The sequence below is a fragment of the Poecile atricapillus genome, chromosome 2 (assembly GCF_030490865.1).
Source record: "Poecile atricapillus isolate bPoeAtr1 chromosome 2, bPoeAtr1.hap1, whole genome shotgun sequence".
Taxonomy (NCBI): Eukaryota; Metazoa; Chordata; class Aves; order Passeriformes; family Paridae; genus Poecile; species Poecile atricapillus.
Genome location: NC_081250.1, coordinates 15,392,643 through 15,406,110, shown reverse-complemented (window position 1 = coordinate 15,406,110; position 13,468 = coordinate 15,392,643). Strand labels below are relative to the sequence as shown.

The following is a 13,468-nucleotide window of genomic DNA, read 5'->3' as shown; positions in this document are numbered from 1 at the left end:
GGCTTATTAGCTTTGAACCCCATGTGGATAAATGTCTTTAGATCTTACATGAAGTGCTATTTTGGAGAGATCTAGCAAGTCTACTTGTTATTTGGGTTGAACAGTTTTCTCTTTTATAAATCCCCAGTTTTCCTGTTTGTGATTTTGACAAAGTTTTAAAAATGTTACAGCAGGAGATTTTCCACGACATCCAGCTTAAGCTACTTTCAAGATCCAAGCTAAGGATCAAAAAATGCTGGTTTTTTCATGGCCTGAAATTCTTGAGGGGTCTTTCTTGTATGGGATGGAGAAAAAGAACAGCCTTTGAAAGACAGAGAGGTTTTCAAGATACATTTAAACTGTGATTTTAGAACCTCACAGAGTCTTCTCTGAGCACCAACAGAAGGGAAGCACGTATTGCAGCCAAGGACAGGGACAGAAAGGACAGTACTGCCCCAAAAAGATGGACTGTCCCTGTCCCTCTGCCCCAGATGATGCAGGACACCTCATTCAAGCAGTCTTTAAACAGGTGGGTGCTACCACTAAAAGCCAGTGGTAGCTGTACTTAGGGCAGATGAGGTGCCAGGCTTAAAAATCCTAAAAAATCAGGAATGACACACATCAAACAGAAAAATCAATTTTCTGGCAAGATCTGGCTGTCATGATTTATATTGGTGAGTACAGATGGGATCTTCATTCATGGAGATGCTAATTACACAGACCATGTGTTTTCTGTGGAGGGCAGTGATGACTCCTCCAGAAGGATAACATGGTTGTGTCATTCAAAGTTCTGAAACTGAGCATAATGACTTTATTTCTGGTATTTCCTGCTTTTAAATCCTTATCTTGGCAACCTTTGAATCGTTCATCTAATTGAAATTTTTTGTGCCATAATACAACTCTGACAGGCTGCAATGCTAACTATTAGGGAGGCTTCTTAATCTCTTTCTAGTTTTACTGCTCCAACACAGAAAAAACCCAGCCCTGAAACTGGGTTATGAAATATGATTGATCTAAAACTACAGTTTTCAGTCATCAGATCCCTGGAATGACTGCTATGGATTTTGTCCAAGGTAACTGCCTCATGTCAGTCAGCTTGAATTTGAAATTCAGGTTCTTCCCCTCTACTACACAGTTCTTGGTTTGCAAATGAAAAGCATGGATTTGAAGCACCAAGGCTGATTTTCCTGATGTTCTATTGCTATTCTGTTTTCCAGTTCTATTGCTGATGGCTTACCAGTGGGGTTTAACTACATATGTTAATGTTACCATGTGATTAGAACAGAATAAACTTTTTGGAATAAAGATCATGTTTGTATGGTTTAACTTTTTTTTTTTTCTCCTCTTTGTGAATCGACCACAAGCAAGTTATGACTACTCAAAATATTTTTGCTTAATCAGAATTACTCAGTGAATAACTCCCTGGTCAAAAGCAATTTAAGAGCAACCTATATTTAATATGCTATTTAGACACTGAATGAGTTGAATGAATTCATGACTCATAAGGGTGGTTTTGCACCTTTTTCTCCCGCTATGCAAGTAAAATTTAGTTTCAGGTTTTGTGCAAGATCACTTCCACTGCTCAAGTCCAGAATTTCCTTTTTCTGTGAATGTTTCCAAATGTTACTTAAAAATCTACTGCTTGGCATAAACAATAGATGGCTGTGAAATTCAATGTGCACTTGGACACCTGCAGGGGCTCTGGAAAACAGCTCCTGATTGGTGTTTTGCTGGACAAGTATGAACAACTTAAGGCAGTAAATGCTTTACTTCACACTTCCTTTTTATTAAAAAGCCAACAAACTTTTTCGGCCTGTATGATATCCCTAAGTAAAAATGTGAAAGTGTTTCCAGAAAATCATTCTGGAAGCAACCAGAGATCTGGTCAGGGAAATTGCTTGGTTGTATACAGAATACCCTCTGGAAGAGCTGTGTGTCACATGTAGGTCACTGCAGCATATCAGATCTGAGAGAGAAAAATACAACATCACATCATAATCAAAACAAGTAACAGTTTCCCTTGTTCACTTCTATAGGTCTCTTAACTCCTGGCTGTCATGAATTTTGACCAGCTTCAACACATCTGATTCTAAGCTGTACATTACTCACTGGCTTTGTTAATCACATTATAGCCTTTTATGAATTTTGATAGATAAATCTCATAAAAAATTAGAAACTTCCACATATTTTTAAATAAAATAACTTACTTGCCATTTAACAACAAATATAAAGGGTTCAGTGAGAGGACAGGAAGTTTTACTCAATTGTTTTGCACTCTAGACATAAAGGCTAATAGGCATAAACTGTTTTTAGGGGAGAGGGAAGAGGGAAGGGGACCAGAAGAGTTTTGGTCTATCCTCAGGATTTCCCCACCTGGAGCCAGTTGTTGTGTTGCTTCTGCCGATACAGACAGCACTGTACACAGACAGCACTGTACACAGACAGCACTGTACACAGCTGTGCTGTTTGTGTTCTGCCTCACAGGCAACTGTGACTTGAATTAGGCTTGAATCAGGGCCTGTGGAGAGACTTCACCTCAGCTGGGTCCAACCAGCACTCTGGCTCCCTTGGTAGGCAAAAAAATGAGGGATTCATAGGAGAGCTTGTTGTTTTGGACACCCATTTAGGATGCGACATGCTCAAGACTCCACTGCTCACACTGGCCAGATCCCTGCTTGCTATTATTATTTATTATTGCCATTATTATTTATTATGCCATACCCAGATGTCACACACATCTCTTGCACTGTAGCTGCCATAGCCACTTGCATTAGAGCTGCAGCTCCCCTTGCTAATCTTGCTGGGCTGTACTTGCAAATCTGGCTGGAAAGTCACTCCAAGTGTAGAAGGTGTCTACAGGGCCTCAGCATTTATCTGTTGTTCTCAGAGACAGGAGAGCTACACTGGGGAGGCAGTGAGCAGTGGGAGCTGGGACCACCCTGTTCCTTGCCAGCTCCCCTAGACCTGCGGGAGCACACAGGAGAGTAGAAGGAACAGAGCGGTGTGCAGAGCGCCACAACACCACCAGTGTGGTTTCATCTTGCTGAGACATCTCCTGGGATGTCACCAGGTAAGATCGAAGATTGAATTCCTTCTCTTCCAGATATGTGAGCATTTCCATACTAAACTGTTCTCACTCCAAAAACCTTGCTCACATGCACTTCTCCCCATAATTCAGATTTTTCTTTCCTCTGTAAATCACATGCACTATAGAGTTCCATTTATGAAAACAAGACCTATGACAAAACCCCCCTAACACCAGTAAATCCTCTTTTAATGAATTGGACTTGTAGCTTCAATTATGAAGCTGGGATGTGATGGCTGCTGAGTGAGCCATGCCAACAACAACACTGAGGCAGATCACTGTCATAAGGGTGTTAGGAGAGTCTTGGGAAAGGCTTGGACGCTCCCTCTTTCCCTTCAAGCACTTTCACATCTGCACTGCATTATATCCCCATCCAGATGACTTTGCTGGGATCTCCAGTGTTCTTGGGAGTATTTACATTATAAGAAAAAAACCCACTAATTTATTTGTTCAGTCTTCCACATAAATATACCCATAGTCTAGTGTGAAACAGCTCACATTTATCTGCTCTGCTTTGTTTTCAAATGCACCTAGCCAGGATTTTCAGTTGTACAGTGTGTGTATACAATTAAACCCTTTAATTACATTGTAAACCCTTTGGATTCTTACCCTGTTTCTGTGCGCTTCATGCCATAAGACACTACTCTCCTTCAGTATTAACAGGAATAAAGCACTTTTAGGTATCTGTAGGAGCTGGATGGACCACTTATAGGGAGGGGCAGATCTATGTGGACAGGTGATGTGAGAAGGATGAAGGTGCTATTTCTATCCTCTCCCCTGGGAAGTACATTTGGGCCATGCATAAGACAGGGTGCTTCCAAGCCCAGTTTTCTCTTTAGCAGTGAGAAATTGTCAGTGGAATGACATGTGATAGGTGGCCTTGGGAATGGAGAAAGAGGCAAAGCACAAAGCAAATGTTCACCTTCAAATCATCCTGCCCTCATCTATGACCTGTGTGACAATAAAGGCACTGGGGTGGAGGGATCAGATTGCCTCAGATCTTGCTTTGTCCAGGACCTAGATTTCCATCTTTAATGTAGACATCAGAATGATTTTTTCACCCATTATTGTCATACTGACACCGATAACAAGCTTTTCCTGCTTGTTCCTTCTTCTATTGGCCTCACAGATTAGGTCTTGAGCTATTTTGGTACTGTAGTAAAACCCAGTATTGCAGAGGACCTCTTTGACTCCATTTTAAATTTTGAAAGTCTGTGTTTGTCCTGTTCTCTATCTTCCTGTACCAGTCTGGGTCATGTTGATTTAGTGATGAAAGATCCCTTGGTTGAGAAATGGGAGAAGGGAATATTAAAAAAATAAATTTCACTTACTGGAATTCTTGGCCAAGAGACACCTGTTCCTGTGGATTTTCATCACTTGAAGTGGATGCTGGTCTAGTAGAGCTACTGCAGCACATAGGTACTCTTCTGGACTACAAGGTGGACTGCAAGTTTTCTAAAGAGAGATCTCTGAGCACTTAGGAGAGCTGTGAAAGCTTTTCCATGTTGTACCATGGGTTGTTCCATATTCTTTCCTTAAGTTACATGGTTTATTCCTCCTGGCAAGGAGGAAAATATATTGAAAGTATGAACATTTCAAACACATTCTTCTGAAACTGGGCTTCTACACAGTGTTAATGATCCAACTTTGTTATTGCTTTTGTTTCAGTTTGGGGGAAATTTCAAAAAGCTTGGGGAGTATTTAGCTGCAGACTTTGTGGTTTTCTTATTAAAACAAGAAAAGATGTATTTTACTGGGTTGCAGCTAACACATATTCTCATGCATTCCCTTACTTTCAAAATATTGTGATGAAAACAGAACACATCCTACACTAAGTGTCTGTTCTGCTCAACCCTACCTCAATCCTGAATTAATGCACAGCATGCTTGGCAGGGGAGGGGTGGCTGTGCAGGAACTGTGTGTACAGCTGCTGGAAGAAAGGCAGCAGTTGTCACCTGTGTGTGTACCCAAGCTCAGGAGCAAGGCTGCAGATGTTTCAGCTTCTGAAGGACTACAGCATTTTGGGGTGCTGCAGAGGACGGATGTGTAGGTGTGCATTTGCCATTTTGGTGACTACCACGTGACATCTATGGCACTTGGGAATTTGAGGATGAGTGTTTCCCCTGATAGCCCAATTTTGGGAAACCAGCTGAGGGCACATCAGTAAGGTCAGGCATTACTCATGAGTCAAAAATGAGTCATTCTTTATCTAGATATCAAACTGTAAATGTTCTGGTCTGGAAAATCATTTTGCCAGTATACACCAACCCCATGGACTTGTGGTCAGCTGCATAACCCAGAAGGAGATTTCAAGGAAGGGTGTGGCTGAGAAAGCAAGAGAAAAGACTGTAGGATTGCAGCCAGTTTTAGTCAGAGGAACTGCTTTGTTATTATATTACAGCTACACAATGTTTTTAAGTACAAACTCTGCTTCAGACCCAGGCTGAAACGGGTGCCACAGAGGTTTGTATGGCAAAACAAATTACAAATCCCTCATGACATACTGTTTGAAAGTCCACTGGAAGCATTGTTTGGGCAGCAGCAGGACTCTTCTCAAACCCAACTCGGGTTGCAGCTCTTATTTCTAAAGGTACAGCTATACAAACAAGGCACTGTGGGGACATGCATGTACATCACATCATGTTTTCCACAGCAAGATCCCATTCACAGCGTATGATAAGTGAAAAGTTCCCTAACCATAAAGGGAAATTTGCTCCAAGCAAGGGGATGAAGTTTCCACTAGTAGCTACACTGACACTGTAAATTCACACTTCTACTTCATTCAGAAATATCTGTAGCTGTACCCTGTATTACTAAAGCACTTGTCAGAGGTGAGGTGGTGCAAGAAGCAGCTGTGCAGGAGGTACATGCAAAGTGCTAGGGGTGTTGGAAATGAATACAGCTACTTGTGCTGTCAATGGGAGAAGGGAAGTGTCTCTTTACACACCTATGTGTTACAGTGTTATCTGCCTCCTCCATCCCTTGCCTGGGAAATTCTGGTTAGTGAGATGTTTTCTATGTGAATCCCAATCTAAACTCTCACAGTTACAAGGAGATGGGCTGAATTTGCTGCCTGCTGCATTGGACACAATGAAGTGCAGAAGTGCTGCTGCAGGTACTTGCAGCATCACAGGAAAACAGCTCCTGCATTTCTGACGAGCTCCTATGGGCACAGCATGGCCTGGGCTGGTGGAAGGCCCATCTCAATGTGTGGAGAGGCCATAGACTCAGTGTAGACTTAATTTTATGGACTTTATTCACAGACTTCATTTTACCTGTTACTCTCCTTTATACAAGCAAAAGGAAAATAGTGAGTCAGTGAGACAAGGATTGTATTTGAAGTCTACCCATATTTCCCCTCCAGCTAGAATTTCAAGTGCCTCTAATTCCCCAAATTAGTGACAAGGTTAAATACTGCCAGAGAAATATGGGCTAAGGTTGGAGCTCCAGCCAGCCAATATCTAGGTAATAATTTAAAATGTATTATTCATGAATGCTTTATTACTGTTCACATTAAATTATAATTCTTTCAGTACCAGTGTTCCTGCTTCACATGAGTGGTGTTTAATATTAGCTGCTGTTTGGCCCTTTCCAGCCAAATAAAATCAGTCTTAGTTCATTCTGTCTTGCTTAGATCAGCAAACATGGAACTTAATGAACTCCCCCTGCTCTGTGACTTATCTTGCCAAGGTGGGAGGGGGAATGTACCACCACAAAGCATTCCACAGCACTTTCCTTTGACAGCACACCATCCAACTTGTGCAAGGACCATGACAGTGCCACAGGATGCTCCATCTGCCACCTCCTCTGTCTGCCAGCACAGGCCTTCCTCTACACAGCTGCTTTGGGAGGGAAATTCAGCAGTACAGTGGGTCCTACAGTTAGTCTGCTTCCCAGAAAGACTCAGTGAGGGATATTCCCTCTTCCTCTCTCCTCCCCAGTAGCCCCTGTCCAAGTCACCAAGTTGGACACTGTGAGAGCAACCCTGGTGCTGGGCTGGCACAGGAATCCAGGCTCTGCATCAAATAATGGGAAATCAGCCTATCCCTTGAGTGAGGCTGACACATAATGGATGGAGACTGAAAACTTTGGGTATTCCCAAGTCAATTGCTATTAAGAGTTTGAAAGCTGGGCACTGGGAATATCTTTGAACCATTAAAGCAAGGACAAGAATAAAACCATAGAATAATGTCAGGTTCTTTAATTTTTAGATTTTTAAATCTAAAATGTTCCCAGTATTACTTGAAGACTAGAAGCAGACAAAATATCCATCATATTATAGATAACTTGGCTGCAGAAATATGGCACCGGCATATGCTGAAAAGTAAAAGCTAACATGATTAGTAGACTATTAATTCTAGCATCAAACTTGCCTGCATGAGATCCATATGTACAGAAAATAGTCTTTGGAGCAAAGACAAGAGTTTCTGTGTGTCTGTAAAACAGGTGGAATAGGTCTGAGCATTAGACTAAAACTGTAAGACTGAAAAACTGGCAGTGGCCTTCAAAAATGTTTGCACATTTGAAGATCTGCCACAGACTTGTGCTTCTACTGAAGCTGGATGATATCCATATGTTTAATTCCACTGAGCTGGTTAGGCTAACTTGGATCTGGCATCCAGGTATGTCTATCCAAAAACTAGGTTTTCAAAGCATACTGCAGCTCCTGGAGTTCATAAAAGCTGTGATTGTAGTCAGTGCTCTGTGTGATGGAGTTTGCATGATAATGCATCAAACACTGGTCCCCAGATCCCCCAAGACTCTGGCTTTTTGCACTTGCTGTTTCTTAAGTGCCTTAATTCAGAAACTGCAAATACCTCTTTCATCATTTATAAGGGGGATAAAAAAGGGACTTGATTAAAGACTGTTAAAGACTAGATACTTGCTAGTATTGGATTAGCCCCACAGAACTGCAGTGGTTTTCATTTCCCAGGGAACACGAAGAAGAAATTGCATCCTGCTGAGTTTTGGCCACAGTTTGACAGGGAAAAGTCCATAAAGAAAACTCTATCGGCAAAGGTCTTGTGAAAAACAAACTTCAAGATCACTTGATTCAAAAAGACCTGTTAAATCATGTTAAATGTTTTCTGTGCTTCCATGAAGGATTTGACAGCCGGTGTCTCCATATAACTGAAACCTGGGTTGAGCTACAACTTATACACATACCATCCTCTGCTAGCCTCCCTCTCATGAATCCAGCTTAGCCCTTCCAAATCAATTTTTCAATAGCATTTTCTGGCCTGATCTTCAGTATTTTATCCCTGATGTGTGTTGCAGTTCATCTATCCCAGGATTTTTATTTCCTTCATGGGATCTGAGGAAATTCATGTTCCCTTTCCTGGGAAAGGCAGTGATTTCCTTATGGTGGATGGAAGTTTGCTACCCTGCTGAAATAGCTCTCCCTCACCCAGGAACATGCTGTGCTGTGCAGCTCCCAGTCATGCCTCATCTGACCTCCAGAAGTCACCCCATACCATATCTCAGTTATGGGAATTGTGACAGCTGGAGCAAACTCACAGAATATCATATATCTGTAGACTCTTTCCTATCCATGCCTTCTCTATCATTTTAATTTTACCACATTTAATTAATTCCAGAAATTCTTATGTTAAAAGTCTTATTTGCAGGTGAAGGAGAAGCTCACCATATACTATTGGAAACCTGAACAGCAATTTGAAAATCATTGCTAGTCGAGACCTCATTGTTACAGAGAAAGAAAGAATAACAGTGCAGTTAAAATTCTTTCACAATACCTGATTTCTACCCCTTTTCCTGGTGTCAGGCTGCTCCTCCATGCCCTGAGGTGGGTGGTCTCAGTCTGGTGGGCCTGGGGCATTGCAATGGGTCAGGGACAATGAGTGTATTGCAAGGAAGATTGTGATGTCCAGGTTGATGGTGTTTCCTTTCTTGATCTAGCATGCACTTGGAGTAGTTTTCATAAGTTTTCTTACTTGTTTTTTTTCACACCTTTCTCTTCCTGCACTGGTCTGCAGCTCCATGTGCTCTGGAATATATAATGCCTTTTACATATGTTTAGTACTGTTTCTTTTTCTGATTTTACTCTAAAATCAAGTTTTTCCAGTTCCACACTTCATTGAACTAACTCTACTTAAATTTTATTGAAGAGAGAGATATATGTAGCTGTGGGATCACCAGTGCCAGCCTGTGCCACATCTCTTGCCATCCCATGCCTGTGCTCCTCTGTGCTGCATCCTGTCACTCAGCTTCTCCATAGATGTTGTGGCCAACCTGTCCACCTCTACACTGCACTACTGTATTGATCAAAAATAGCTAATTCTGCAGAGAATTACAGTCTCTGTAAAACTACGGCCATAGCATGCAAAGACTTACAAAAGCAAAACCAACTAACTTTGCACACAGTCACTAAGAGAATTTACTGCCACATCCAAATAATGCAAAACAAAGTAGAACAAAACTGTAAGCAGGTCAAGAAGAGTTTAGACAGAGCAGAGCCCAGAAATCTCAGCCCTGAGTATTTTGAAATCCAGTGCAAAGCTTCTGGGCTGAGAAAGGCAGTGCTACAGTACAGAGCTGCCTCATCACATGATGCCCTGCTCAGCTTCACAGATAATAGTCTTTCCAGTGTCTCACATGAAAATAAGATTGCAGGCATTGGAGCTTGAGAGGCTGGATGACAGTGACACACAAAGGCAACAGCATGTTTCAAGCGCTAGACCAGTCTGTGCTTGCTTTTTTTGATTAGCTCTTTGACAGCTGCTAGTGGGGAAGTGCTGCTATGGGTGATGGAACAGGTATCTCTTCATCTCTTGAAGGCTTCTGGCCTGCCTTAACAGAGGCAAAGGCTGGGTTTGACAACCCAGCTGTGTCCCAGCAGGCTTGGGAAGGTGCACCTCCTCAGAATTATCCTGCTTGCTTCCAGAAGGCAGCAAAGCACTTCACATTTGGCATGGGCAGCATGTCAAAATTATTTTACTTTCTCTTTCAGACACATTGTTTCACAGATAAATAGCACCTAAGAACTTCTGGCATCACTGCAATATATTCTGTTCTTTAAAGAGATATGAGTGTCTACATCTGCATCAGTCTGGCTTTCACTGAATTAGAGCCATGGGGCAATGGGCACTTTTATCACAAGCTGTCAGTAGGTCTCTGACCCTGAGAGTCCTGCTGTAATAAGATACTTAGTGCCACCAAGCAAGGAAAATGCCATTTCTATTTGCAAAATGGACAGACTTCCTTGGGTAATAAATAAATGAAGCGGGTCATGTCCCTGTGGGGTGGCAGTTATCTTCGGCTCCTTGCTCCTTGATTTACTGTGTGTGGGAGCAGCTTGGCACGTCAATACTGCAAATGAAATACCAAACAGATAGGTGATCTTTTAAATTTTCATCTGGGAAGGGAACAACTTTCTAACTGAGGTTCAGCTCCTTCAGTTCAAATCATGGCACTCAACTAATCAAAGTGTTTGATTAGCAGTTTTTATGCAGCTCCAGTCTCCACAGGCTGTTCTGGGCTTTTTCTTCTCCCTCTTCCTCTCTCTTTCAGCAGCCAAGTTTTACTTCAAAGGCTGGTTGAAGCTTTTAGACTAGTATTATACCACTCACTGGTTAAGTGAAAGCTGCTTAAAATCCTGCATAATTGCATTGTCTTTGTGTATCTGTTTTCCTTGGGTCCCTCCTGGTGTGTGGAATCAGTAGGTCTCTTAGAACTATTAGGGCCAGGCACAGTTTAGCCAATGAAAATGCTAATTAGGATGGAAAAATATATTGTATGCATTCCACATGTTTAGCTCTAAAAAAATATGAAAAATCCATAGCCTTAACACTCTAAAAATGTCAGATAGTTCTCTCAGACTATGTCATGGGAGTTCTATAAGCCCTGGCAGAGATTATTTTGTTAATGTCCCCCAGATAATTAGATCCACATGCACACAGGATACACCATGAACCCTGTCTTGCCTTTCAGCTTCAGGCCTGTGACAGTGGTTTGTGTTGAATTTCAGGGCGTGTTTTAAAATAACACAAAAATATGTCAACTAAATATTGAAGCTAGCAAATGAAGCCCCTGGGGTAGGAGAGGCCAGTACCTGCCTCTGTGCAAGCCTCCTGTGCTACCTTGTGTCACGTCCTTCTCAGCCAGATGTGCCATCTCCCATGGGACCTCTGTCCTGCCCAGGGTACAGCAGCCTAACTAACCAGCAGCTGATCAAGAGGTGTGTTTCATCCTGTTCCTCACAGGGTAATCCAGGACCTTGGGTCCTGTGTCCTAGGGCAGGGTCAGAGCTCGGACCCCATAGCTGGAGCTCAGCAGCCGGTTGCCAGCACCCAGCAGAGCTGTTGAGGCTGTCCTCTGCCTTCTCCAGATATCCCATCCATCCCAACAGACATGGCTCCTTCCTCTTCATCATCCTTCCCTCTCCCTTTGGGCATGACCCCACCGATTTCTCTGTCCTTCCAGCTAAAGGCTGGATCTTTAATCCTGTCCCTTGCCACTGCTGGCACAGGGACATTTGGGCCCCCGTGAGGGAGCATGTGCTTAGCACAGGGGGCCATGGGGCAGCCCACAGCTGCTCAGTGCCTGCAGCAGCAGGAACACGGCTTCTGGTGGCACATGTCTGGGCCAGTGCCATGCAGCAACAAAGGGCAGTGGGGCAAGCTCACTGCTGGGGCATCTCGAGAGCTGGGCAGTTTCTGTCTCTATAAAACATGTGAGAAGTGTAAGTTTTCTGAGGCAAGACTGACCCTTAACTCAGGGAATGTTCTCGAGGGGGCATATATCTGCAATGGCAATGCCAAACCGCTGCTGTGGCACAGGGGTAACTGGAGGGGGCTCATCAGAGGGGCTACAAAGGAGTCTGTTAATATTTACAGTGGACAGAGCAGTGTGTATTTCATTTTAGCCTTACTCTTGGAAATGGATGAACTGCTTTAAATTGCATTCTCAGTGTCGCAGGACCTCTTATAATACCAGCACTTTGCTACAGACCATTTCGGAAAGATGAAGGAGGTGAGAGCACATTTGCACCCACTGGAGGAAGGGCCCATTTAGCCCTTGCTTTACAAGCCCCCTCACCTGCTCCATGTGCTGGGCCCACAAAGCCTCTCAGGTGCCCCCAGCTCTCTGCTCTGGCATGGGCTCAGGAGTGAAGAGGCACAAGGGGATAGTTCCCCCATGGGCTTGGCCTGTGTCAGGACTTGCCTTCCCCTCCCTCAGCCCCAGGGCTGCTGTGGAAACATGGAGATTATGCATTAGTGTGAGAGGAGAGCATGAAAACATAAATAGCTGCAGAAAATGAAAATTATGTTAAGAAACAAGTCCAAAGGTATTAACTGTTAAAGTGGAAAAATAACATTTTATAAATATAATCTTCCTAATACTCCATAATGTGCTTCTCTGTGTCACGCAGCACAACAATTTCCTGTTCAGCTTTACTTTCTGAGCAAAAGCAGAGACCAAGATTGGCAAGCAGTAACGGGAGAGCCGGGGCTCTCCCCCAGCCACCAGAGAGCCTGCTTTCTCCTGCCGCACTCTCAGCTAAGCCGGTTCAGCCACGGGGTGATCCTCTTGAATCGCTTTTTAACCGAGTCAAGAAGACTTCTATGGCAACAGCCTTGTTTGTGTGTGAGTAAGGAAAGGGATTTGTAGCAAAGTAGTGAAGGGGGAGGGAAGAGAAGATATTTGGCTAAGAACTGCTTACACAAGTAAAAACCATATTTCCTCCACATATTGCTTCAGAGTGAGTTTTTGGAGAATGGCAGCGCTAGAAACATGTAATTACCATTTGCTTTCTCTCCCTCTCATTTTTGTTTTTTTTATTTTTTCGGCTTTGCGGGTTTTTTTGCAGCTTGCTTTGCAGACTCTTGCAGGTACCTGTTGCATGTTCCCGGGGTCCTGGCCGTGCTCGGGGTCTGTCCTCCCTGCGCTGCCGCTCTCCTCGCTCGGCTGCGCTGTGCAGCGCGTCCCGACTTCCGAGGTGCGAGGACGTTTGCTGCTTGTGCTCGACTGAACCCAGATTGTTTTTCCATTTTGGTAGAGCTATATTTAGGCTGCTCAGTTACTGTGCCCTGGACTTTCTAAAATAAATCGATGCACAAGGCCCTGATTTAGCGGCCGCCGTGCCAGCGCGGAGCCCAGCCTGGCCGGCTCTAGCGGCTCTGAGCAGAGATCCGGTTCCGAGCCTCTTCTCCTGCCCCGCTCTACCCTTGTGTCCCGCCCGCTGACCTGCACTCAGGTTAATATAGCTCCGGTATGAGTCCAGATGAATTACAGATTTGCACCTATGCAGAGAGGTCAGAGCTCCTGGGGTATTTTCCAATTTTAACCATTGCTCGATACGAATTTAGATTTGTAAAAAAAAAAAATAACTGCCTGTCTTTGACCTCTGTAGGAAGCAAGTCAAATAAAACTATCTTTTCTCTTGCA

The 13,468-nt window shown here is 43.5% G+C and overlaps 1 long non-coding RNA gene across 1 annotated transcript; it reads right to left on the bottom strand.

Moving 5' to 3' along the window:
• Positions 1 to 1,809: 1,809 nt before the first annotated feature.
• Positions 1,810 to 13,036, bottom strand: LOC131576780 (uncharacterized). Its single transcript, XR_009277069.1, has 3 exons — positions 12,917 to 13,036; positions 12,119 to 12,270; positions 1,810 to 1,945 (listed from the first exon to the last, which is right to left on the bottom strand). It is a non-coding gene; the product is annotated as an uncharacterized LOC131576780 (long non-coding RNA).
• Between the last annotated feature and the right edge of the window lie 432 nt (positions 13,037 to 13,468).